Source organism: Vicugna pacos, chromosome 2 (assembly GCF_048564905.1).
Source record: "Vicugna pacos chromosome 2, VicPac4, whole genome shotgun sequence".
NCBI lineage: Eukaryota > Metazoa > Chordata > Mammalia > Artiodactyla > Camelidae > Vicugna > Vicugna pacos.
In genome coordinates, this window is record NC_132988.1 from 76,983,809 (window position 1) to 77,008,633 (window position 24,825).

General features: G+C 39.4%; 1 long non-coding RNA gene and 1 other non-coding gene across 4 annotated transcripts in view; one reads left to right on the forward strand and one right to left on the reverse strand.

The window, feature by feature from the left end:
* Positions 1-24,825, reverse strand: part of LOC140687040 (uncharacterized) — a 126,766-nt gene that overhangs the window by 11,432 nt on the left and 90,509 nt on the right. For 2 of the 3 annotated variants that reach the window (XR_012061066.1, XR_012061064.1), the window contains 2 exons: positions 7,230-7,359; positions 6,099-6,421 (listed from right to left, as the gene is read on the reverse strand). This is a non-coding gene — a long non-coding RNA (uncharacterized lncRNA). Of the gene's footprint in view, positions 1-6,098; positions 6,422-7,229; positions 7,360-24,825 lie in introns of those variants that run through there. The other variant, XR_012061065.1, reaches the window with a different exon arrangement.
* On the forward strand, positions 23,943-24,053 carry LOC116276853 (U6 spliceosomal RNA). Its single transcript, XR_004186367.1, has one exon. It is a non-coding gene; the product is annotated as a U6 spliceosomal RNA (small nuclear RNA).

Consider the following 24,825-nt stretch of genomic DNA (forward strand, 5'->3'; position numbering starts at 1 on the left):
AAGCACTGAGAGCAGACAAGATGAGGGGCTCCATGGTGCTGTTAAGAGAAGAATTCCAAGTGCTCTGCCTTTATTTCATATTTAATGAGATCAAATATGACAATTTATTAGCAAATATGAATTCTGTATAATAGATGTATGAATATTTGCTATATTTTATTTTTTGTATTTCTTTAATCCTTAGATTCAATTTCCATAAAATCACCTCATAAATATCTATTACCTCCTTATTCCCATCAACCATCCCTCCCTTCTTCCCAAACACAAACCTTGGGGAATTTTCTTCTATTTTTAATAAGACTGTGAATTTGTTGGGTGAGAAAGGAAGGAATGAAAAAAATAGTAAGATGTCTTTTCCAAGACAACTTACAGAATGGGAGAAAATATTTGCAAACTATGTGACAAACAAGGGGTTAATATCCAAAATACACAAACAGCTCATACAATTCAATATTGAAAAAACAAACAACCCAATCAAAAAAATGGGCAGAAGACCTAAATAGACATACCTCAAAAGGAGACATACAGATCACCAACAGGAACAGAAAAAGGTGCTCAACATTGCTAATTATTAGAGAAATGCAAATCAAAATCACAATGAGGTATCACCTTGTACCAGTCAGAATGACCATCATCAAAAGAGTCTACAAATAAAAATGCTGGAGAGGGTGTGGAGAAAAGGGAACCCTCCTACACTGTTGGTGGGAATGTAGTTTGGTGCAGAAACTATGGACAAGAGTATGGAGGTTCCTTAAAAAACTAAAAATAGGGCTACCATATGACCCAGCAATCCTACACCTGGAAAAAATGGAAACTCTAATTTGAAAAGATACATGCACCCCAATGTTCATAGCAGCACTATTTACAATAGCCAAGACAAGGGAACAACCCAAGTGCCCATCAACAGATAACTGGCTTAAGAAGATATGCTGTATGTATATACAACGAACTATTACTCACCCATAAAAAAGAATATGTTGCCACTTGCAGCAACATGGATGGATCTAAAGAGCATTATACTTAGTGAAGTAAGTCAGACAGAAAAAGATAAATATTATATGATAATACTTATATGTGGAATCTAAAAAAATAATACAAATAAATCTATATACAAAACAGAAACAGACTCACAGACATAGAAAACAAACTTATGGTTACCAAAGAGGAAAGGGAGGAGGTGGGATAAATTAGGAATATAGGATTAACAGATACAAACTACTATACCTAAATTAGATAAGCAATAAGGATTTACTGCATAGTACAGGGAATAATATTCAATATCTTGTAATAACCTATAATGGAAAACAATCTGAAAAAAATGTATAACTGAATCACTTTGTTATATATCTGAAACTAACACAACATTGTAAATCAACTATATTTCAGCAAAAAAAGATATGTCTTTTCCAAATTAAAGTCCTTATTGAGATGCTACAATATTACTAGAAATATGTGTGTATTAGTATATAATACATATTATATACACTTATTAATGCAATGTATTTGTATTTATATATATTCAAACTTGAGCTGACAGAACCACTTTGACTACCTCTGTTTACTCTCCAAGAAAATTTACAAAGAGTATATAAAAAATAAGACATCAGTTCAAACTTCATGGTACACATTTTTTTTAAAGACTCAATGATCCAAAATATCACCCAAAGGTTTGTTTAACATCACAGTTCAGTTCCCTGAAAAGCAAACTCTGAAATGGAGTTTGCATGCAGGGTATTTATTAGAAAGTGCTCTCAGGATCAATACGTGGAGGGGAGAGAAGGAAGCAACACTGGCAGAGGGAGAAATCGGGCCCCACTGCAGGAACAACACTGGCTGCAGCTAGCTGATCCTACTGGCCCTTCCAAGTTGTTTCAGTGGGGCTGGAGGGCCAGGCCTTTAAATCTCTGCATCAACCAGGCACCCCAGTCATCAGATGGGAGCTGCCCTTGGGTAAAGAGGCTTTCTGCAGCCAAGGGCCAGTGCCGGGAGAGAGACTCAGCTGGGAGCGGTCCACGGCCAATACTCTGAGGAGGTGGGGTAATGAGGGCTCCAGTCTTGAAGGATTCTGATAAGCACACCACACCACCTACTTACTACATCTCAGAAAGGAGGCAAAACCGTCATTAATTACATGTTGAATTAAGGTAACCATGGTGACCTTCAGCAAGTTGCTTAATGCTGTGGGACCCACTTTCCTTATCCATCAAATGAGGCAGAAGAGACCTTTCTCAAGTTTCGTAAGTATATGTACCACAGTGTACATGAAAGTTCCTAACAGTCAAAAGAGGATATTGTCAAATTTCCAACAATAAAGGACTTATTAAATAAAGTATAGAATATCCATATGATGCCATGAAGTTTATCACTAAATAAGTTACATGGGGAAAAAGTTAAAAAAAAAAAGTCAAAAAAAATTTAAGTTATATGGTAAAAGAATATTTGTTGGTGTAGGAAAACTCCACTACCTTCTAAATAAACAAGCACCTATGTTATGATTCCATGTTATTACAACATTTATAGTGGTGTGTTCTTCTTCATTTTCCAAGTTTTCTGCTTTGAACATGTATTTGCTTTTGTACTTGGAAAAAGTACCACTTTTTAAAATGGCTCTATTCAGGGACATACAGAAGACAGGTTAAGAATGGATTACACCCAAAAGAAGGTGGCCCATCTCCTTCCCAGTGGCAGCTCAGCCTTGAATTAGATGTCGGGGAAACACCTGGGAACACAGACAAATACCTCTCTCAGGTACTGCTCTGAGGCCACAGTTGGGTCCTCAGTGATTAAAGCCACCTAATCATTCCTGAGAAACACCTCCTGAGAGCCCCCAGCTGAGAGATGGGACCAAAAAAAAGAGGTCACCTAAAGGGCCAGACCGAGTCACTCACCTGGGGAGTCCACATGAGACATGATGTATCCTGTGTATTACACTGTGGGAGAGAAACATTCCCATCTTCTTCCCAGGGAGGCTAAAGCAAAGGACAGCGTAAAGGGGGATGGTGGATGTCTAACTGTGACTCGGCTTTTTGAATGAAACCATTGGTAGGTTTAAACAGCCTCCCACTTTAACAAAGCAAGCAACTATCCAGGAAGGATGGATGAAGAATGTAAGTTACCTACGATATGGGAAAGTTTCCTCTGCATCCTGGGAGCTCATTCTGTCTTTCTAGTAAAGGTCAAGAAAATCGTTCTGCTGAGGAATAACCAGCGAGAAGACGCAGCCTCACTGAAGCATAGAGTGAGGTCACCAAGGGCTCAGGTAGGTGGAGGGGTCTGACCGGGTAGACTCAGCTGAGCCACCAGCCTCACTTGGCCTCCAGGCTGGTCGTTCCCCCACAGGCCTGTCCCGGCCTGCAAGAGAGACCCGAGGTGGAACTCTGCATTCTTTGGCAAGTGGACCCAATACAAGAATTAAGAAATGTTATAAGAGAAATATCATCTCACACCCATTAGGATGATTATGAGCCAAAAGAAAAAAAAAGGATGAACAAGAAGAAAATAACAAATGTTGGCAAGGATGTGGAGAAACTGAACCCTTGTTCACCGCTGGGAATGTAAAACGGTGCAGGCGCTATGGAGAACAGTATGGCAGTTCCTCAAAAAATTAAAAACAGAACTACCATATGATCCAGCAATTCCACTTTGGGGTATGTACCCAAAAGAACTGAAAGCAGAAACACAAACAGATATTAGTACCCCTGTTCATAGCAGCATTATTCACCACAGCCAAAAAGTAGAAGCAATTCAATGGATGGATGGGTGAACAAAATGTGGTATATACATACAATGGAATGTTACTCTGCCTTAAAAAGGAAAGAAATTCTGACACATGCTACAACCTGGGTAAAACATAAAACTTGACAACATTATGCTAAGTGAAATAAACCTGTCACAAAAAGACAAATACAGTATCATCCCACTTACGTGACGTCCCTGGAGTAGTCAAACTCATAGAGAACAGAGGTCACCTGCGGCTGGGGGAAAGCGACATGCGGAGTTACTGTTTATTGAGTACAGAGTTTCAGCTTAAGAAGATGAAAAGAGTTCTGAAGATTGGTTTCAGAATAACGTAAATGTACTGAATGCCACTGAACTGTACACTTAAAAATAGTTAAGATGGTTAATTTTATGTTATACGTATTTGACCGCAATTTTTAAAAATCATTATCTCATGAAGGAACGAAGGAACGAAGGAAGGAAGAAAGGAAAGAAAAGCCAAGCCCAGCCAACTGACACAGAATGGAATTAGTTTTGCAACATTCCCTAACTGTTGGCTGGAGTGTGCGGTTAGGAGCCAGCACTACACTGAGCCCCCGGGGAACTTGTGCAAATCAGCAGGAACCCTGGGGAGTCCGCACCAGCCCCAGTGAGGCAGGACAGCCTAGTGATGGAGATCACAGCTGATCAAGTTAGACAGTCGGGGTTATCCCAGCTCCACTACCCAGCTGTGTTGCCCTGAGCAAGTTGCCCAGCTAGAGCTTAATTCTAATTGTAAAATGGGGGTAATAACAGCTCCTTCCACACAGGACTGCTGTGAGGATTAAGTAAAAACAACACCTGAAGCAAAGAACAATGCGAAATATGTTACTACTCGGTCATGAAACGGGGGAAATGTATATGTTTATAGGCATATGTTCTTATTTATGCATTAAAATTTCAGAAAGGATATACAATAAATGGACAACAGTTATTATTTATGTCTTTGGGAGGTGGTAACTCAGTGGAAGGGAGAGGGAAAATTGTTACTAAATATCTCTCAATGATTTTGCACTGTGAACCATGCAGATCTATTACCTGTTTAAAAAATTAACTGAAATATCAAAAGACAAAGTTTATAGAGTGTGGATCAGTCAATGCATATCAAGTATTATGATGATAACTATCTTTAGAACCATTAGCCTTACACCCAATTTTCTCAGCCAGACAGCACTCCTAGATTCATTTAACAAAAAGTCAAACCACTGGAAGGAAGACTGGAATCTTCCCAGAATCTTTAAGATTCAAGATTTTCCGCGGCTGGTCCAGAACTCCTAAAATACCTTCCAGATCTAAAATTCTGTTCTGCTGAGGCATAATCCCGCTACTCTCCAAGTTGAAATCTAAGCAAAACAATACTGGTGCCAACCACTGAAACAAAAAATGCAAAACCCGGACAAGCAGACAAGGGGAAGGGTGAAGAAAGGAAAAGAAAGAAGAAGGAAGGAGAAATGAGACCCAGTGAAAGGAAAGGGCAGGAAACAGCCTTTAAATATAAGTGTGGGTATGGCCCCTTTCCCATTTTGGCTCACCTAACTCCACCATCGTCCCTTCTCCTATTTGCTTCTGGCTGAACAACCTAGACCCTGCAGACTAAGATTTAAAAGCCCCCACCGAAAAAGCAAATCACACAATACAAGGCCCAGAGGCAGAATATCGCCCAGCAGCAAGTCTCCTGCTTCCTCAGCTGCCCAGCCCCTCAAGGGCAAAAGAGCAGGCTCCACACCGAGACAGCCCCGGCATACTGGATGGCCCTCTGGGGTGGGCCAGTTCTGCCCCGTGCCATGAGCTCAGCACAGGAGAACACGAACACCTGATCAAAGGCGCTCTTTCCTTGTCTGTGATTTCAAAATCTTGCCAGCATCCATTATCTGGCCTCAATGTCGCTGCCAGCACAAAAGACACAAAAGTTACTAAATGGCATTGCAGTCATAACCCAGAGGGCGATATGAGGCAGACAGCTGCTTGCAGCCCATTCTCCTGTACGACACAGACTGCCTTGTTGGGCAATAAATTATTTAAGTTATCTGCATTTTTATATCTTACCCCGTGCAGAAACAATTGGTTCCACTTGGATGCACGGGAAGATAGACCAAAAAAGAAACACATCGTGATGTTAGTATTGGACGCATTCAGGTCATCAAGGATTGATCAACAGAGACACTCCACAGGATGCAAAGTTGTTCCCTCACTGCCAAGTTGTTGCTCATGGTGTTTTCAGTCCATATATCATGCTAACCTATTAATTCTCAAAGTTTTTTTTTAATTATGGAGGATTGAGCCTTTCAAAATATAATTAATTACAAAAGCTACTTAATATTCAGAGGTGTCACACAAGCATATAACTGGCATTCTCTGCTGGTGGTTTAATTAGACAAGAAGATGCAAAAAGCTGTCACTTGAGGGCGGGTGGCTGCAGGGGAGGGAAGCCCTGGTAAGCACTACCAGTTGGCCATCTGTACCAGACACAAAAGCACAACTCTTCAGCTGGCCTCCCTGAGAGAAAGCTCCCCATTTTTACCGTCTCATCTATTGGCAATTCCTTTCTGCAGTATATAGCTGGAAGGAAGAAGATATTCACGAGCTATCATTCCAAGTTTGATGTTTCATGGATGTGGAACGTTGGGGAAAAACAAAGAAACACGTGGTGCCTCAGTTTCTCCATCTGAAAAATACAATTCATAAATGTCATCCATCCATCTGCCTCCCAGAGCAACAGCTGCTGAACATTTTTTTTTTTACAAATGGCCAGAAACATGCCAAATAACAAAACTGGCCCCATGTTACACATTTTGATATAAATATGCTGGCAAGAAATAGAAAAGCTTCTTCATTTTACTCACAATCAACTGCTGCTTATTTTTGAGTTGGTTTTTCAAGTTGGGGCTTTTCTATGCCATTCCTCCTCCCCCACTTTTTAAAATCATGTTTGACCATCTGCTCTCTGGATAATTCTCTTTTCTTTAGTATCTTCATTAGACGGTAAGTAATAACAATGCCGAGAATCCTGACTACAGTCGATTCTGTATCCACATTTAGTCCTTACAACTCAGTGAGATAGGTATTATTGTCATCATTATTTCTATATTACAGATGAATAAAGTGAAGTTTAGAGAGCTTAGATGACTTGATCAACACCCCAAAATTAAGTGGAAAATTAAGGTTAAAACTCAGGTCAATTTGACCCCAAATCCCATAGGACTATTTTTTTCTCTTCTGCCATAGAGAAGGGGGAAGAATACATAAGCACACACACAAAAATGGTTAGGATTTCTGCTGATCATCAATCATTATAAAATATGGAATAATAGAAATTAATTGATAAAATAAAATGCATTCTAAATAAAATGTGGGGTCTTGTATAGGTTCCTGGAACGGAAAAAAGACATTAGTGGAAAAGTTGATGAAATCTGAACAAAATGTGAGTTGGTTTAAAAAAAAAAAATCATTGGGTGCCCCCGGTCTCCGCTCACCTTTCACTTCTGCCAGGAGACGAGTGATTTCTCTCCAGAATCCTGGATATTCGTGACGTTTCCAAGATTTACGTCAATCACATTTATACACGTTCCTTTTTCAAATTAAAAAGCAGTATTTCTAAACCCACTGGAAAAAAAGATAGAATGTCTTTCTATATTTGAACATTTTATTGTAATGGTGATCATGCTTATTATAAAAACTTAAATATTATAAAATGGTGGTAAATGAAAAAAAAAAAAGTCACTTCAAAGGAACTCTTGACATCTGTATCCAAAAGTGTAAATACTACTGCCATGACTAAGGTTAGAAGTTGATCACTATTTATAAGCAGTTTAAATAACTTTTGAGTATTAGTTTTGAATATTTATTTCATTTACCATTTAACCCTATAAAGCTTTTCTGGAGAGTGTTGTTGAAAAAAAAATCATTCGTTTTGTATACTTATGGTTTTCTTTACCTAAATAGCATAACTGCAAGTTGATTAAGTGACATAAAACCAGTTGGTACATCAAAAGCGTTTTCATCTTTGGGAAAGGAAATTAAAATATTAATATTGATACTGTTTTAATTTATCAAAGTATAGGATCTCTAAATTTCCTTCTTTAAACAAGTTTTTTAATTACATAGGTACATTACTAAGTCAATCTGCTTTGAGTAAAATTAGGTATGTCAATAATTTTTAGTATGTCAATTAATTTCCAATAAAAACATAATTGTAACAATATAGGTTCAACACTGCATAACTGTTCTAATAAATAAAACGACAAAGAGGCACGGGGCAGACCACGTAAAGATGAAGGCAGGGTGTAGAGTAATCCTGCACAAGCCAAGGAACACAAGGAGCCATCAGAATCTGGAAGAGGCAAAGCAGCTATTGATGAGAAAGACCAGAATCTACCAGAAAAGTATCTTCTACAACCAAAGACACAACGAGACCAGTAGACAGGGCAGAGTCAAGTCCCGTGCCCCCGGGTGGGCGACCCACAGAGAGAGAAGAATTACATCTGCAGCGGTTCTCCCCTAGGAGCAAGCAGTCTGAGCGGCACACCAGGCTCCCCAGCCCAGGGGCCCTGCGCGGGAAGGTGAGCTCCCAGAGCGTTTGGCCTTGGAGGCCAGCGGGGCTCACTGTCAGGAGTCCCAGAGGGCTGGGGGAAGTAGAGACTCCACTCTTAAAGGGCACACACAAAATCTCACATAGCCCAGAACCCAGGGCAGAAACAGTAGTTTGAAAGGTGCCTAGGTGAGACCAACCTGCTGATCCTGGAGAGGTGCAGGAGGCATCCGCAGCCCGCCCCGGGCACATGGACAGCAGCAGCAGCCGTTTTGGAGACTCACTCATTCTACCATGTGGACACTGGCAAGTGCCATTTTGGAACCCTCCCTCTCATTTATTGGCCCCAGGACCCAGCACCCTTTCGCTTAACAGCCTGCAGGTGCCAGTACTGGGACACCTCAGGCCAAGCAACTCGCTGGGCAGGGACACAGCCCCACCCACAGGCAGGCAAGCTACCTTGAGAACCCCTGGGCCCACCAGAGGGCCCAGGACCCAGCCCCTCACACAGGCACTAGACCTGGAACCCCCAGAGTCTTGCAGCCAGAGACCCTGGGACCCAGCTTCACCCATCAGCCCCAGGAAGCCCTAGGCCCTGGCCCTACCCACCAACAAGGACTAGCCTCAGGACCAACCTCACACACCAGTGGGCAGTCACCAGCCCCAGGACTCAGTGGGTCCCAGAATTGCCACCCGCAGGCCAGCTTCAGCTCTGGGAGACATTGGGCTCCTCAGCCAGCAGCCTTGGGATCTAGCCCCACCGACCAGCAGGCTGATACCAGGTTCAGGGCTCTCAGGGCCCTTCAGTCACAGACCCTGGGACCTGGCTCCACCCACCAGGGAGCCAGGACTAGCCCTGGGACCCTCTGGATTCCAGCCCCACCCACCAGCAGGCCAACACCAGTTCTGAGACACCTTGGACTCCTTCGCCAGCTGCTTCAGGATCTAGCCCCACTCACCAGCGGGCAAGTGCCTGGAACCTGCAGCCAGCCTTGTCAGGAAATAGCCCCATCCGCTGGCAGATCCCGCCACTAGATCTGAGAACCCTAGCCCTGCAACTACCCACCCTGGAACCCAGTTCTGCCCACTAGTGAGCCAGCACTAGCCCTGGGACCCCCAGGATTCCACAGCCAGCCACCTCATGACCCAGCTCCATCAGCCAGCAGCTGGCAGCGTCTGCACAAGGCAGGGCCTGAAAAACCAGAACAGGAGCCAGCCACGCCTACAAGATCACCCACGGTAGTCAGCCCACCACAAGAGAAGCACCCACTCAGCCCACATAGTGGAACCCTTAAGCATATAGCTCTGGTGAATAGAAAGGAGTGTACTGCTGGGGTGCATAGGACATTTCCGACAAAAGGCCACTTCTCCAAGGTTGGGAAACAGAGCCAACCTATCAGATACATAGAAATAACAACAGCAAATTAGGCAAAACAAGGCAACAGAGGAACTTATTCCAAATGAAGGAACAAGATAAAACCCCAGAAGAATAACAAAGTGGAGATAGTCAATCTACCCAAGAAGAGGTTCAAGGTAAGGATGGTAAAAATGGTCAAAGAACTCCAGAGAAGAATGGATGAGCAAAATGAGAAGTTAGTAGTTTTTATCAAAGAGTTAGAAAATACAAAGGACAATCAAACAGTGATGAGGACTACAATAACTAAACTGAAAAATACACTAGAAGGAATCAACAGTAGAATAAATGATACAGAAGAACAGATCAGCAAGCTGGAAGACAGTCGTAGAAATCACTGAAGCTGAACAGAAAAAAGAAAAAAGAACAAAAAGAAATGAGAATAGTGTAAGGAACCTCTGGGACAAAATCAAGCATACTGACATTTACATTATAGGGGTTCCAGAAGGAGAAGAGAGAGGGAAAGAAGCAGAGGACATATTTGAAGACATGATAGCTGAAGACTTCCCTAACCTGGGAAAGGAAACAGACATCCAGGTCCAGGAAAAACACAAAGTCCCAAACAGGATCAACTCAAAGAGGACCACATCAAGACACATTATAATTAAAATGACAAAATTAAAGATAAAGAGAGAATATTAAAAGCAGCAAGGGAAAAGCAACAAGTTACGTACAAAGGAACTCTCCTAAGGTTCTCAGCTGACTTCTCAGCGGAAACTCTGCAGGCCAGAAGGACTGGCATGATAAACTTGAAGTGATGAAAAGGAAAATCTATGACCAAGAATACTCTACCTGGCAAGGCTTTCACTCAGATTTGATAGAGTTCAAAAGTCTGGCAGACAACTTCAGCACCACCAAATCAGTTTTACAAGAAATGTTAAAGGGACTTGCTAAGTGAGGAAGAAAGACCACAACTAGAAACATGAAAATCATGAAAGGAAAAAGCTCATCAGTAAAGGCAAATATGCAGGAAAGTAGTCAATCTACCACATACAAAACTAGTAGGAAAGTTAAAAGAAAAGTCATCTTTATCTGTAATAAGTAGTTAAGGGATACACAAAATAGAAAGATATAAAATATGATGTCAAAACAGTAATCATGGGAGAAGAATAGTTATAATGCATTTGAAATTAAGAGATTATCAACTTAAAATAATCATATATATGATCATATATATATAATTGCTATATATATGTATATATACCTCATGGTAACCACAAACCAAAAATCTATACTAGATACATACACGAAAAGGAGAAAGGAATCCAAACATAGCACTAAAGATAGTTACCAAATTACAAGGGAAGAGAAGAAAGGGACAAAAAAAGTACAAAAACAACCCCAAAACAAATAACAAAAATGGCAACAATTACATATCTATCAATAATTACTTCAAATTTAAAAATAATCACTTTAAGTGAACTAAATGCGCCAGTCAAAAGATACACCGTACACGTGGTGTCGGGCTCATTTCTACAAACGCTGGCTTGGATTTTTTCCCTTGTCTTTACTTACAAAGCAGAAACAATGCTAAAGGTATGTAATCCTGCTCACCGTGAGGGATTGTTCATAGAGGCCCAGCCCTTGGAAATCTGACTCTGTCTCAAGTAATGGTAAGTCCCTTTTGCACTTTGAACACCAAAAGGCTTCAGGTTTTAGATGGAAGAAGATCCCAAGTGGAAAGACAACTTAATTAGCCTATGATCCTCCTACCCACCAATGATTAGCCAAAGCCAGACCACACCTCCAAGGGAGCACCAGATGCAGCCAGGTGTGGCCTAATTTTACTCCTAAGAGCACCAAACCCAGGGACTGCCCGAGAGCAGGCCTGGCCTACCTCAGCAGTGATATGTGCTTAAAACCTGGTATCAAGAGACATCTTTGGGAACCAAGAGAACCCCTGCAGCCATTCAGGAGAGCGGCTGGCAGCGCTTGGAGTTAGCTGTTGCTAGAGTGAGGATGCCTTTTACAGAGCTACTTTCTTTCTTTTTTTTTTAAACATTTTTTACTGATTTATAATCATTTTACAATGTTGTGTCAAATTCCAGTGTAGAGCACAATTTTTCAGTTATACATGAACATATATATATTCATTGTCACATTTTTTTCTCTGTGAGCTACCATAAGATCTTGTGTATATTTCCCTGTGCTATACAGTATAATCTTGTTTATCTATTCTACAATTTTGAAATCCCAGTCTATTCCTTCCCACCCTCCACCCCCTTGGCTACTTTCAATTCCTTGAGTTGTCAAGTTTATAGCCAATGGACTTAAACATTTAGGGGGAAGATCTAAAATTGTAATTTACTACTTACTGGTGAACAATTGATCTGATGGATTAGATCACTGAATTCTCTGACTTCTTGGTTTTAACAGCATCTGGACCAGGGGATCTAGACCCTAGGGATCCAGAGACAAGGTAGGATGCAGGGGCCGGGGCACGTCTGTAAACTCCCTGATGTGAAATTCAGTGTGTATGTGCATTTCTCTGGGTACAGGGCCCCTGCTTCTCGCTCTCAAGAGTCCCTAACTCAGAAGAAGTTAAATACCACTATATATGAGCCACATGTGTTTATGGAACCAAAGAGTATCTGAATCGACAAGCATACTTTTCAGATGCTCTTATGACTGAATTGTGCCCCTCCAAATATTCATATGTTGAAGTCTTAACCCCCCAGTATCTCAGAATGTGACTACATATTGAGAAAGGATTTTCACAGAGATAATTAAGTTAAAGTGAGGTCATTAGGTTGGGTCCTAATCCAAAATGACTAGCATCCTCAAAAGAAGAGGAAATTTGGACGGGGACACCAACAGAGGAAGATTATGTGAAGACACGTGGCGGAGGAGGGAACCAACTCCGCCGACACCTCAATCTCAGACTTCTAGCCTCCAGAATTGTGAGCAAACAAATCTGTTGTTTAAACCACGCCGTCTGTGTATACGTTATGGCAGCCCTAGCAAACTAATACAGATGCTTCGTGTACTTATTTCCGAATGCACATTCCTGTGGTCAGGAAAAACCAAAAAGACTACATGCAGGTAGAACGTCTCCAGTGCTCACACTTCTTTTTCATATAGAAGGTCATACACATTGAAAAATTAAATACGTTCACCTGCTTAAATAATGCATTCCTAAAAAAGCGAAGAACATAAAAATTATTTTTGCTCAACTCCTTTAAGAACCACTGAAGAAACAGAATTGCAAATTGTGAACCACAATCTTGTACCCCACACTCCTTTCTTTATCTCTCTTTTCATGGGTCTCCTCTGAGCTCTGTGGAAGAACACACTGTGTTTAAAATGTTGTTTCCTTCTTAAACAAAGCAATATACGGTTATTATAAATAAGATTTTAAATATAGGTAAGCAAAAGAAGAAAAATAGAACTTCCCACAACCCAGATGTAATCATGGCTAATAATATTTCTTACTATATTTTTATTGCAGCTAGATCTCATCATCATATTTTCATTAAACTATGAAATCATGTTATCTCCAAATAAAACAAGCTTGTTATACAGATTAAGAAATGTAAAGAAGTCAGAATATTTTGAAACATCAATGAAGAATGTGAGCAATAATTAATTATTTACAGGGATTATAGCTATATCTTTTTATCCTAATTTTTTATTGAAGTATAGTTGATTTACAATGTTAATTTCAGGTGTACAGCAAAGCGATTCAGTTATACATGTACATACTTATATACATTTTCAGTTTCTTTTCCATTATGGCTCATTACAAGAAATTGAAATTGAATCCCTGTGCTATGCAGTAAGTCCTTGTTGTTTATCTAGTTTATATATAGTAATTTGTGTCTGTTAATGCTGAACTCCTAATCTATCCCTTCCCCACCATAGGGATTATATCTTATCAAATAAAAGTTACATTAAATCACATCCAAATTGAGATACATTATTATTTACACTCATGATAAAAATAACAAAGTCACACTAGGCCTTATATAACTATTATTTCAATAACTAATCTCACACATGCATAAAGCATTACTGATCAAGGAAAATACTGAGACATTTCAAGATAAAATCAAGCAGCACCATCATTTTACTAATGTGGACACATATGAAGACATATAGGCGTGAAGGTACGTTCACACAGGAAATAATTACGCAGTATGTAAGACGTGGAGAAAACAAAATAACTTTTTCAGTTTTATGAAACTGAAGATTCTTATGGTAAAAATATTCCATATGATCTACACAGGCAACATTGTACATGTGGGAAAACTCTAGGGAATGATGGGGCTGGGAGAGTTTTAGATAAGTGGCTTTCATTTAACTCTAAATTCAAGAAAACCCTTTTTGTAGTTCATCTATCTCTATAATCCACAGGGAAACTTCGTATAAGTCAATAAAAGCTCTATGATTTAAACGTTTTATAATAAATATATATCTGCATATTTCACATGCAATTTTTAAAATACTAAATGAAAGAAGAGTCTGATAAAATAAAAGTAATTGTGTTTGGCCCATTCTAAGATGGATAAGCCCATTTGACCAGTATCTTGCCTTATATGAGAGAGCAAAGATGGAGAAGGAGGGAGGAGAGACAGAAGAAAGGAGGGAAGAAGGGGGGGCCAGAGGGAGGGAAAGAAAGAAAGAGGGGGGAGGTAGGGAGGAAGCCGGGAAAGGAAGAGAAGGGAAGGCGGACTCCTCTGGTGGGCACTGGCCTGGTGAGATGACTCAGATCTACAGCCTTGTGGGGTCTGAGCCTCTTGTTACGACGCCCTCCTCGGATCATGGCTGCCATACTTGTCCATATACCTTTGAAACTGGAATGGGAGCATCAAAAGGTGTCCCAATGGAACACTTAAGAGCAAAACGTTCTTTCTCGCCCCCACTGTGCAACAGCAGCCCTATTACCTCCTGATGATCAGATGTCAGGGGGTGACACTTTCCTTGCCTGCTAGTCACCATGACTTGAAAAGAAGGTTAACAAATTGTTCTACGAGATAGCCAAATGTTTTCTGAAGCTATCATAATCGAAACAAGCGCTGAATTTACTGCCTCACTATGAACAGCTAGGCAGTCATATAACGAGAAATCAACAGTAAACTTTAGAAAGAGATCCTAATTTTTGAAATATTTAATATAGGATAAAGAAAGCATTTTAAATCAATGAAGAAAAGATGTAATATGTGTTGGGCTAACAGCTGATCATTTGGGGGAAAAACCAGTTTCATTCAGGGCTGACAGTCAACAAAAACTACCAATCTGATCATACCCAGTTTTCATGGCTGGTATTCATTCTGATTGATCAGCACCCAGGGCATACTGATGGATAAATATTGTGAACATCATCCCTGACTTCATCCCTCCATGATAATGAAAGAAATTCTTAATGGAATTAAAGTATAAAATTTTAAAGTCAAACTCTGAAAGCATGGAAATATATACTTGAATATTTACACAATATTGGATGAAAGACTAAGCATGGCCTCAAGAGCAGATACCATTTTTTAAAGGATTGAGATTTTGATGAAATAAAAATTGTAAACTCTTTAGGAAATAAAATGTTATACTAACCACTATATACAAAATAGATAAACAACAAGTTTATACTATATACAGGGAACTATATTTAATATCTTGTAGTAACCTATAATGAAAAAGAATATGAAAACAAATATATGAGTGAAATATTATGCTGTTCACCAGAAATTGACACATTGTAAACTGACTGTAGTTCAATAATTAATTAATAAATAAATACATAAATAAATAAATAAATTTTAAAAATGTGAAGTGCAAAAATGCATACAGCAATTTGAAAAAAATATTTCTGGCATGTTTAAGAGATAAGTGATTCTACTCTTAATACATGAAAGGCTACTAAGTCAACTTTTAAAGAAGTCTAACAACCCAATAGAAAAAATAAGCTAAAAGTATGATTTCATTAGGAAAATAAATATAAATAGACAATAACATACAAACAAATGTTCATCCTCTCTAGTACTCAAGGAAAGTCAAATTAAGACAATTAAGTACTATTTTTAACTATCGGGTTAGCAAGGCTTTTTAAAATATGGGAGGACCCAATGCTGGTGAGGATTTAGAGAACTGGGAACTCATTCACAGCTGGTAAGAGATTTAAAGTGTCCTAATCTTTCTAGAAGCTTTAAAAATCTTCTAATAGTGCATCATTTTAGGCACAAAAAAATCCACTGATTTTCACTCTTCCAGCCTTTCTCATGGTTTTGTAAACACCTCAATCCCTGTATTAAATCTCTTTGTGTTTAAAATACCTACAGTGGTTTTGTTTTCCTGACTGAATTCTGCTTACACAGCCTGAGAGAATAATGTCATTTCTTTGCACTAGAGGTAACTATCACTGAGGTCTTGAAAAGAAACCATGTGGATGATGTGATCCAGAATTTTAATTAAGATGCCTTTAGAGATTCCTTCTTTGGAGGCTTCATCAAAAGTCTTTAACTGATTCAGAAAGGACTTGGGGCAAAGGATGAGAGGAAATCACTTATAGAGAAGGAAAATGGGCACAGAAACATGATCAGAATAGACTTTTCTCAGACATCCCAACCCTGGAAATAGAATGGTTGTTCCACTGGAACAGACCACTGCAGGTTCCATCTAGAGAAGAGCAACATGAAGTCAATGTCAATATTTGATTACAGCATTCTAGGTGAATTATCTGTGCAGGGAAATGCTCCTAAAATACTAGTTTCCGTTTGATCCACTAAATCTCATGTTTTCTCTCTTTCATGGCTCTTTTCCAAAGGATTTTCACTTGCCCCAGTCAATCCAAAACCCTCTTCCTACTTGTGTTCATTTTCCATCCACTCATCTTAATTTCTTAGCTCTTAATTCAAATGTTCTAAGTGTTATAATATGTATGGCAGAATCACTTTGCTGTACACCTGAAACTAATATTGTAAGTCAACTACGCTTCAATAAAAAAAAATTTTTTAACAAATGTTCTAAATGTTATAGGAGCTGGACATACCAAAAACCCATCCAGCATTCTGAAGGACAAATATATGCCTTATACACAAATGTTCTAATAAACTAAAATGGCAATTTTTTCCAGTTTTATTGAGATATAATTCACATGTAATATTGTCTAAGTTTAAGGTGGATATGTGATGATTTGATATATGTATATACTTGAAAAGATTATTACAGTAAGGTTAGTGAATGCATCCATCTTCACAGTTACCTTTATGTATGTGTGGTGAGATCATTTAAGATCTCCTCTCTTAGCAACTTTAAAGGACACAATACAGTACTGTTAACTGTAGAAACCATTCTACACATTAGATCCCCAGAAAATATTCATCTTATAACTTGAACTTTATACACTTTGAAGAATGTCTCACCATTTCTCCAACCTCCAAGCCCCTGACAATCAGCAATCTACTGTTTCTATGTTTTGCTTTTTTAGATTCCACATATAAGTGAGATCATATAGTGTTTGTCTTTCTCTGCCTGATTATTTCACTTAGCATAATGCACTCAAGATTTCATGTTGTCACAAATGACAGGATTTCCTTCTTCTTATGGCTGAAAAATATTATATATATAGACAACATTTTCTTTATCCATTCATCCATCAATGGATGGATGTTTCCATATCTTGGCTATTATGTATAATGCCGCAATGAACATGAGCGTGCAAATCTCTTCAAGATAGTGATTTTATTTCCTTTGGATATATACCCAGAAATTAGAGTGCTGATCATATGATAGTTCTATTTTTAATTTTTTGAAGAATCTCCATACTGTCTTCCATAGTGGCTACACCAATTTACATTCCCCCCAACAGTGTACAAGAGTTCCCTCTTCTCCATATCCTCACCATTTGTCATCTCTTGTCTTTTTTGATAATAGCCAGAATGGCAATGTTTTCAATTGCAAGTATTTTGATGAAAATCTAAAATGTATAAAACCCTCCCTTAATGCTTAAGGGATAAATCTGAAACAACAGCATGTAGTTGAAAAAGCATCATAGCTTATTCTCAGAAGATCTGAACTTGAGTCTGAAAGCTGCCACCTGTGTGACCTTAGTTAGGTCATCCAACTTCTCAGAAATCCCCTTTCCTCCCATGTAAAATACAGGCAGTAGTAATCAAGAGGCCAAACATGCCCTATAGGGCAGCAGTTCTCGAAGTATGGCCCTGAGCCAGCAGCAGCAGCAGCAGCAGCACATGGGAACTTGTTCAGAAGGCAGATTTGGAGGCCCCACCACAGACCTACTGAATCAGAAACTCTGCAAGTGGGGTCCAGCAATCTGCGTTTTAACAAACGTTCTAAGTGATTCTTTTATTATTATTATTATTATTATTATTATTATTATTATTATTATTATTATTATTATTGAAGTATAGTTGATTTACAATATTGTGTTAGTTTCAGGTGTACAGCAAAGTGATTCAGTTACACATATAAAGATTCTGATGTGCTGCCATAGGGATTTTGTGTTGACTTAATGTAATGTTACACATAATGTGATGAATTGTGTTTAAGAAAAAAGAAAAGCTATGCAAATTTGAGCTAGTAGCATTATGAACATCAATTATGGTGCTATTTACTGCAGTACTGCTCTCAAAGTTTACTGTAGCTCTTGTGGTTGTTTCCTCCTAAACTAAATGGCTCAGATCATTGTACTGAAGAATGAGGGAGAAGTCAAAAGAAATTATTCCACTCTCCAGAGTTCGTCTGTCTCCTCCCTCTGCTGTCAGCTATCATTTCTCCTGCGGTCAGTGAGTCCTGCTGTGATCATCTGCCGCGTTATACACATAGTTGTTCTGAGCAGCTGCCTGAGGCAGTTCTGTCTCTCCTGCGGAATGAAGTCTTCAGCAGTTTGCACCTTCAAGCCTCTCTCATTGCCTTTTTCCAATTTATGTTCTGAGTGGTTGAGGCTGCCATCAGTCTGACCTCTGGATAAGAGGTGATATTTTAGGATAATAAACGTAGAGACATATCTCTTACAGAGAGATAGTTGTAAATCTATAGCACCAAAGCACTACCTGCTACCTAGTGGGTGCACAATAGAATTTTTAGTTGACAAGGACAAAGAAAACAAACTGGGGTTACCAGGTGGGACAGGATAGAGGGAGGGATAGATTAGGAGTTTGGGATTAACAGATTCACATTACTATACATAAAATAGATAAACAACAAGGACCTACTGTGTAGCACAAGGAACTTAATTCAATTTCTTGTAATGAGCTATAATGGAAAAGAAACTAAAAATACATACATATATCTATGTATGTATGTATATGTATAACTGAATCCCTTTGCTGTATACCTGAAACTAACACTGTAAATTGACTACATTTTAATAAAAAAAGAAATAATAAAAGAAAGAAATTTTACTTGAATAAATGAACGTGTGTATGCAGATTCACAGAAGTGTGAGTACACAGACAATACACAGTTTCACTCTGACACCTCTAACTCCTATAGGTTACCAGGAGACCAGGAAGTGTGGTTTAATAAACTCAAGCCCATAAACACTTCTGGGAAAACAACGCCAAGGACAGAGTTAGTGGGAAGCCATTGGTCTTATCTTCACAGGGGAAGGGTACCACTTTATGCATGTGCAGTAGAAGAGGAGAAAGCACTCTAAAGTATTAACAGCACTAAATAAATGAAGGTGCTATTGTTATTATTACGATTCTGTCCCTGCCGTGTACAGCAGGCTCACTTAGAGCGTATGAAGACTGTTCGCCCCACCCTCCGATGCTCTTTGACCCTGATGACAGGGTCCCTTTAAGATGAGGGACGGCTCCTTAATGGCTTGACTCCAAGGAAGTCCTGTGCTGCCCTTTGAAAAAGGTGGCACTGCACCTCACACCCTGTCATCACAACCCACTCCCAAGAGAAACACTGGCTACCTGCCTCTGAGCTTGGCCTAACTCCTGTCCCACCATCTGCTCGGTTTCCACAGCTTCAGCCAAGCTTTTCAGACTGCAGACTGCCTCTTCTTGCTCTGTTGGCCACAGCACCAAACTTCATTCCCTGTTCTCCAGTGAAGGATCCGAGCTTCATTCATGCTCCCGACCTTGGTTTCCCTGTGATGACTCTCCCCTGGTGAACCAGCACTTCCAGCCCCGCACTCACCAAGGTCAGCCCACCTTCCTCCAGTCTATAAACTGATCAGCCAGATGGGTCCATGTCCCTAGAGCAGGGCCATGCCTAACCCCACCCCCTAGTCTGGAACAGCCCATCACTGATCCTTCTACTTACTTTGAACTCTGTTGCATAGTGCTCAGTAGACAGTGGCTGCTCAATTAATGTTGCTCTTCAAAAGTTTAAAATGCTGATTCTCAACTAAAATCACACATCAGCTCGAGGAATGCAAGTCAACCCTGTCCTGAAATAGTGATGCAGTCAGCAGAAATTTCCACAACATCAATCAAAAGGGTTCCCAGCAAGTACTCAGTGAACCAAGTAAAGTGACCTTCGGACCCCCTCCCACTTCTGCCCCACTCCATATTCTTGTTAGCTGCTGTGGATGGATGGCTTCCCGAAAAGATGATCCATCACTGTTCAGATGAGCAAAGCCTCTGCCACAACTTGCAGGTTAATCCAGCATTTTGTAAAAAAAAGGAGACAAAATAGAAAGTCTGAAAAAAATGCCAACTTATGGGGAAAAAAGGAAAACCTCAAAACAGCACGGTATTGCCAGGCACCAACGAAATTAACATAGAAGATAGATGGATTTATTTTTTAAAATACATATGCAGTGTACGAAACCCCTTTTCAAACACATGGAAGGCCAGTGATACGGTTTTCAGTCCCATACTGGAAATTGTTCATGACCAGGAGAGTTACTGGGATGATGATTTAGTGCCAACAAGGATCAGCTACCATTGAAAATGAGCTCTTACTCATGCCAGGCACTGTAATGTTAGTTGCTTTACATATGTTCTCTCTTACGGCCCTTATTACTATAAAAGGTGAAAATCTCTTTTGCCAATGCAGACTTGCCCATGCTCACAGAGCTGATAAGTGATGATGCCAAATTCAGAACAAAGGCAACCCAGCTCCAAAGCCCATACTCTTACCACTCCACGTGCAATTCTTCTCCCTACATCCCCAATTCTCAGAAAGGTAGAATCGGGTTTAGATGATCATGGCAGCAAAAGTGAGAGGATGCATTTCAAAACATGTATGTGCTTGGAAGTTGCGTGGGAATGGGAGAAGGACAGCCTTACTCTTTACGTGATATGATAGCCGAAGTTATAGAGACTATAAAATACTCCTGAAAGACACAGAGATGGGCTTGAATACGTGGAGAGACACTGCATTTCTTAATAGGAAAATTCAGCATCATGAAAATGCCAGTTCTCCCTAAGTGACTTTAACATAATCTCAATAAAAATATATACTGTTCTTTCCCCAGAGCTAGATAAGTTGATTATTTATTTTATTTGAAAGAACAAACAAGCAAGAACATCCAAGGAAACATTAAAAACAAAACAAAACAGTGGAGCAGAGAGGACAGCCTTAGTAGATATTAAAACATAAAGACTTCAGTGTAGGCACATGAGTTGATAGAGCAGCAGGAAAACAAATGAAAATCCAAAAACACACCAAACAGAACATGGGAGTTTAGGATGTTACAAAAGCAGAATCTCAAATCAGTGCAGAAAAAAATGAACTGTCTGATGGAAAGCTGTTAAGTTATGCAGAAAAATAAATAAAACTGTTTCTCACACTATATGCAAGAATAGAAACTAAATGGATCTAAATGTTTAATACATACATACACACACACACATATAGGTATTAGGAGAAAACATGAGTCATTCTTTCATAACCTGGAAATGGGGAAAACTTTCCTTCAATGTAAAAATCCAGAAGCAATAAAGGAAAAGGGATAAATGTGACCACATAAAAATAGCAACTTTTGTATAAAAAAAATAACATACGCAAAATCAAAAGACAAACACAAACTGAGGGAGGGAGGTTTGCAACATATTACTCATAAAGTATTAACATCTCTAATATAGAATGAGGTCTTAATGATTCTAGAGGCTGGAAATACCTATAGAAAATGAATTAATGATATAATTCACAGAAAAAGAAAAGCAAATGCCTCTTAAATATATGGACAAAATTCCAAATATTTAACAATATGCTCTACAATGAGATTATGGAAAAACATGCTCTCCCATACCTTGCTGTAGGAAATGAAAAATAGAGCAATACCTAGGGAGGGGAATTGGGCAATATCTGGATAGATTACATACACACTTACCCAATGACCCAGCAATCTTACATCTAGGAATCCTACCAAAAATACACTAGCAAAAAAATAAAATGATGTAGGCATGACACCATTTACTGCAGCATTTCTTGTAATAGTGAAAGACTAGAAACAACTTAAATGCCCAACTATAGGGAACTGCTTGAATAAACTATAGTACATTCACAAAATGGAGTACAATGCTGCAGTAAAAAGAAAGGAGAAAGCTCTCAATATTGTTATAAAGCACTGGTTCTCAGCTAGGGATGATTTTGCCTCCCAAAGGATATCTGGCAACGTCTGGAGACATTTTTGACTGTCTAATGGCAGACAGAAGTGCTACTGGCATCTAACGAGTAGAGGCAAGGGATGCTACTAAACATCCTACAGGACAGTCTCCCAAAACAAAAACTGTCTGGTCCATAGGGCTGCTGTGGGTAATCCCTGTTATATTCTCTTAGATACATTCTTAAGTGAAAAAAACGATGAAGAACATATATTGCTGAGACCACTCCTGTATTAGAACCTGACAAGATTGAATAAAAGCCTGTAAACCTGAGTGGGCTCTCCCTTGGAGACATTTCCATACAATATGTTGATAGACTGGATAATTATTAATAACTGAATGGATTCTAGTAATGTGCCAGGATCTTTTGACTTTCATGATCATTTTACTGTGAGGGATCTGTGCTCAAAGACTAGGGAGTACACTGCAATATTGTGATATAATGAGAAATACACATTTGGCCTTCATCACCAGTTCCTGGCACAGAGCTCCTGAAACCCTTGTAACTTCCTGAATGATAGAGTGAAAAGAGTGTATTTTGTTATTCATAATAAACCCCTTTCAACCACACCTGCAGTAATGAGGTAACTAATGATGTAACTTGGAGAGTAGGAGCTGGTAGGAACCAACCACCTGATTGGAGGGTTGAAACTTTCAGCTCCAACCCCAAAACTCCAAGGGGAGAGGGTCAGGGGATTGAGTTCAATCATGAATGGTCAAGGATTTAATCAATCATGCCTATGTGACAGTACCTCAATAAAAACCCTGAATAATGCGGTTGGAAAGCTTCCAGGTAGGTGAGCACATAGACATGCCAGGAAGGTGGCATGCCCAAGGAGTGTATGGGAACTCTGGGCCCTTCCCCAAACCTTGCCCTATGCGTCTCTTCCACTTGGCTGTTCCTGGGTTGTACCTTTATAATAAACTGGTGATCTAGAAAGTAGTGTTTCCCTGAACTCTGTGAGCCATTCTAGGTTCAAGAATGAACCCAGGTAGAGGATCATGGGACCCCCAATTTAAAGCCAGTTGGCCAGAAGTACAAGTGACAACCTGGGACTTACAACTGCCATGTGAAATGGGAGCAGTCTTGTGAGACTGAACCTTGGAGTGTTATGAGTATAGGAACCAGTGTTTCTTCATTTACAGTGTAATCAAATCATTGATGAAGAAACATTCTCCTTTATGGAAGAGTCCCAGCTAGGAAATGTAGAAATAATGATAAAATTACAAAATCCCCATTCTGTAATCCCTAACAAAACAATGGAAATAGGTGATGATTATCAATGACTATTAAAATCCTTGGGTGAAAGATAAATGAGAAACTATAGCGTGGACGATTCAGGTAGACAATACTTGGACCCACTAATTAAAAACAATTGTTTTGTTCTTTTTAAGGTGACCCAGTAAAAAATATACAATATCAACTGTGAAATATTTTAAATATTAAACATGAATGCTAGATCAATTATTCCCAACTACGGAAATTCTGCCCCTAGGAGACATTAGCCAATGGTTGGAGACATATTTGGCTTTCACATGGTGGGGAAAGGGAGGGTGGGGTCTGGTGCTATTGGCATATAGTAGGTAGAGACCAGGGATGCTGCTAAATATCCTGCAATACACAGGACAGTTCTCCAAGTCAAATAATTATCCAGTCCAAATTGTTAATAGTGCTGGGATTAGGAAGCTCAGTTCTAGGTCTATGTCAAGAAATACAGGACCTGTGCTTGCTCCAGCAGCATATATATTAAAATTGGAATGATACAGAAAAGATTAGCATGGTCCCTGCACAAGGATGATATGCAAATTTATGAAGTGTTCCTTCCATATTTTTAGACAGTCTCTTCAGCAGATGGTGTTGGGAGAACTGGACAGCTGCATATAAATCAATGAAGTTAGAACACTCCCTCACACCATACACAAAAATAAACTCAAAATGGCTTAAAGACTTAAACATAAGATGAGACACTATAAACCTCCTAGAAGAAAACATAGGCAACATATTATCTGACATAAATCTCAGCAATGTTCTACGGCAGTCTACCCAGGCAATAGAAATAAAAGCAAAAATAAACAAATGGGACAGAATTAAATTAAAACTGTAAGCAAAACAAACCTACAGAATGGGAGAAAAAGTTTGCAAAAGATGAGACTGACAAGGGCTTAATTTCCAGAATATATAAACAGCTCACACAACTTAATAATAAAAAAAACCAAACAACCCAATCCAAAAATGGGCAGAAGAACTAAACAAACAATTTTCCAATGAAGACATACAAATGGCCAATAGGCACATGAAAAAATGCTCAAATTGCTAATTATCAGAGAAATGCAAATCAAAACTACAAAGAGGTGTCACCTCACACCAGTCAGAATGGTCATCATTCAAAAGTCCACAAATGATAAGTGCTGGAGAGGCTGTGAAGAAAAAGGAACCCTCCTACACTGTTGATGGGAATGTAGTTTGGTACAGCCATTATGGAAAACAGTATGAAGAGTCCTCAAAAAACTGAAAATAGACTTACCATATGATCCAGCAATCCCACTCCCAGGCATATATTCAGAGGGAACCATAATTCGAGAAGGTACATGCACCCCAATGTTCA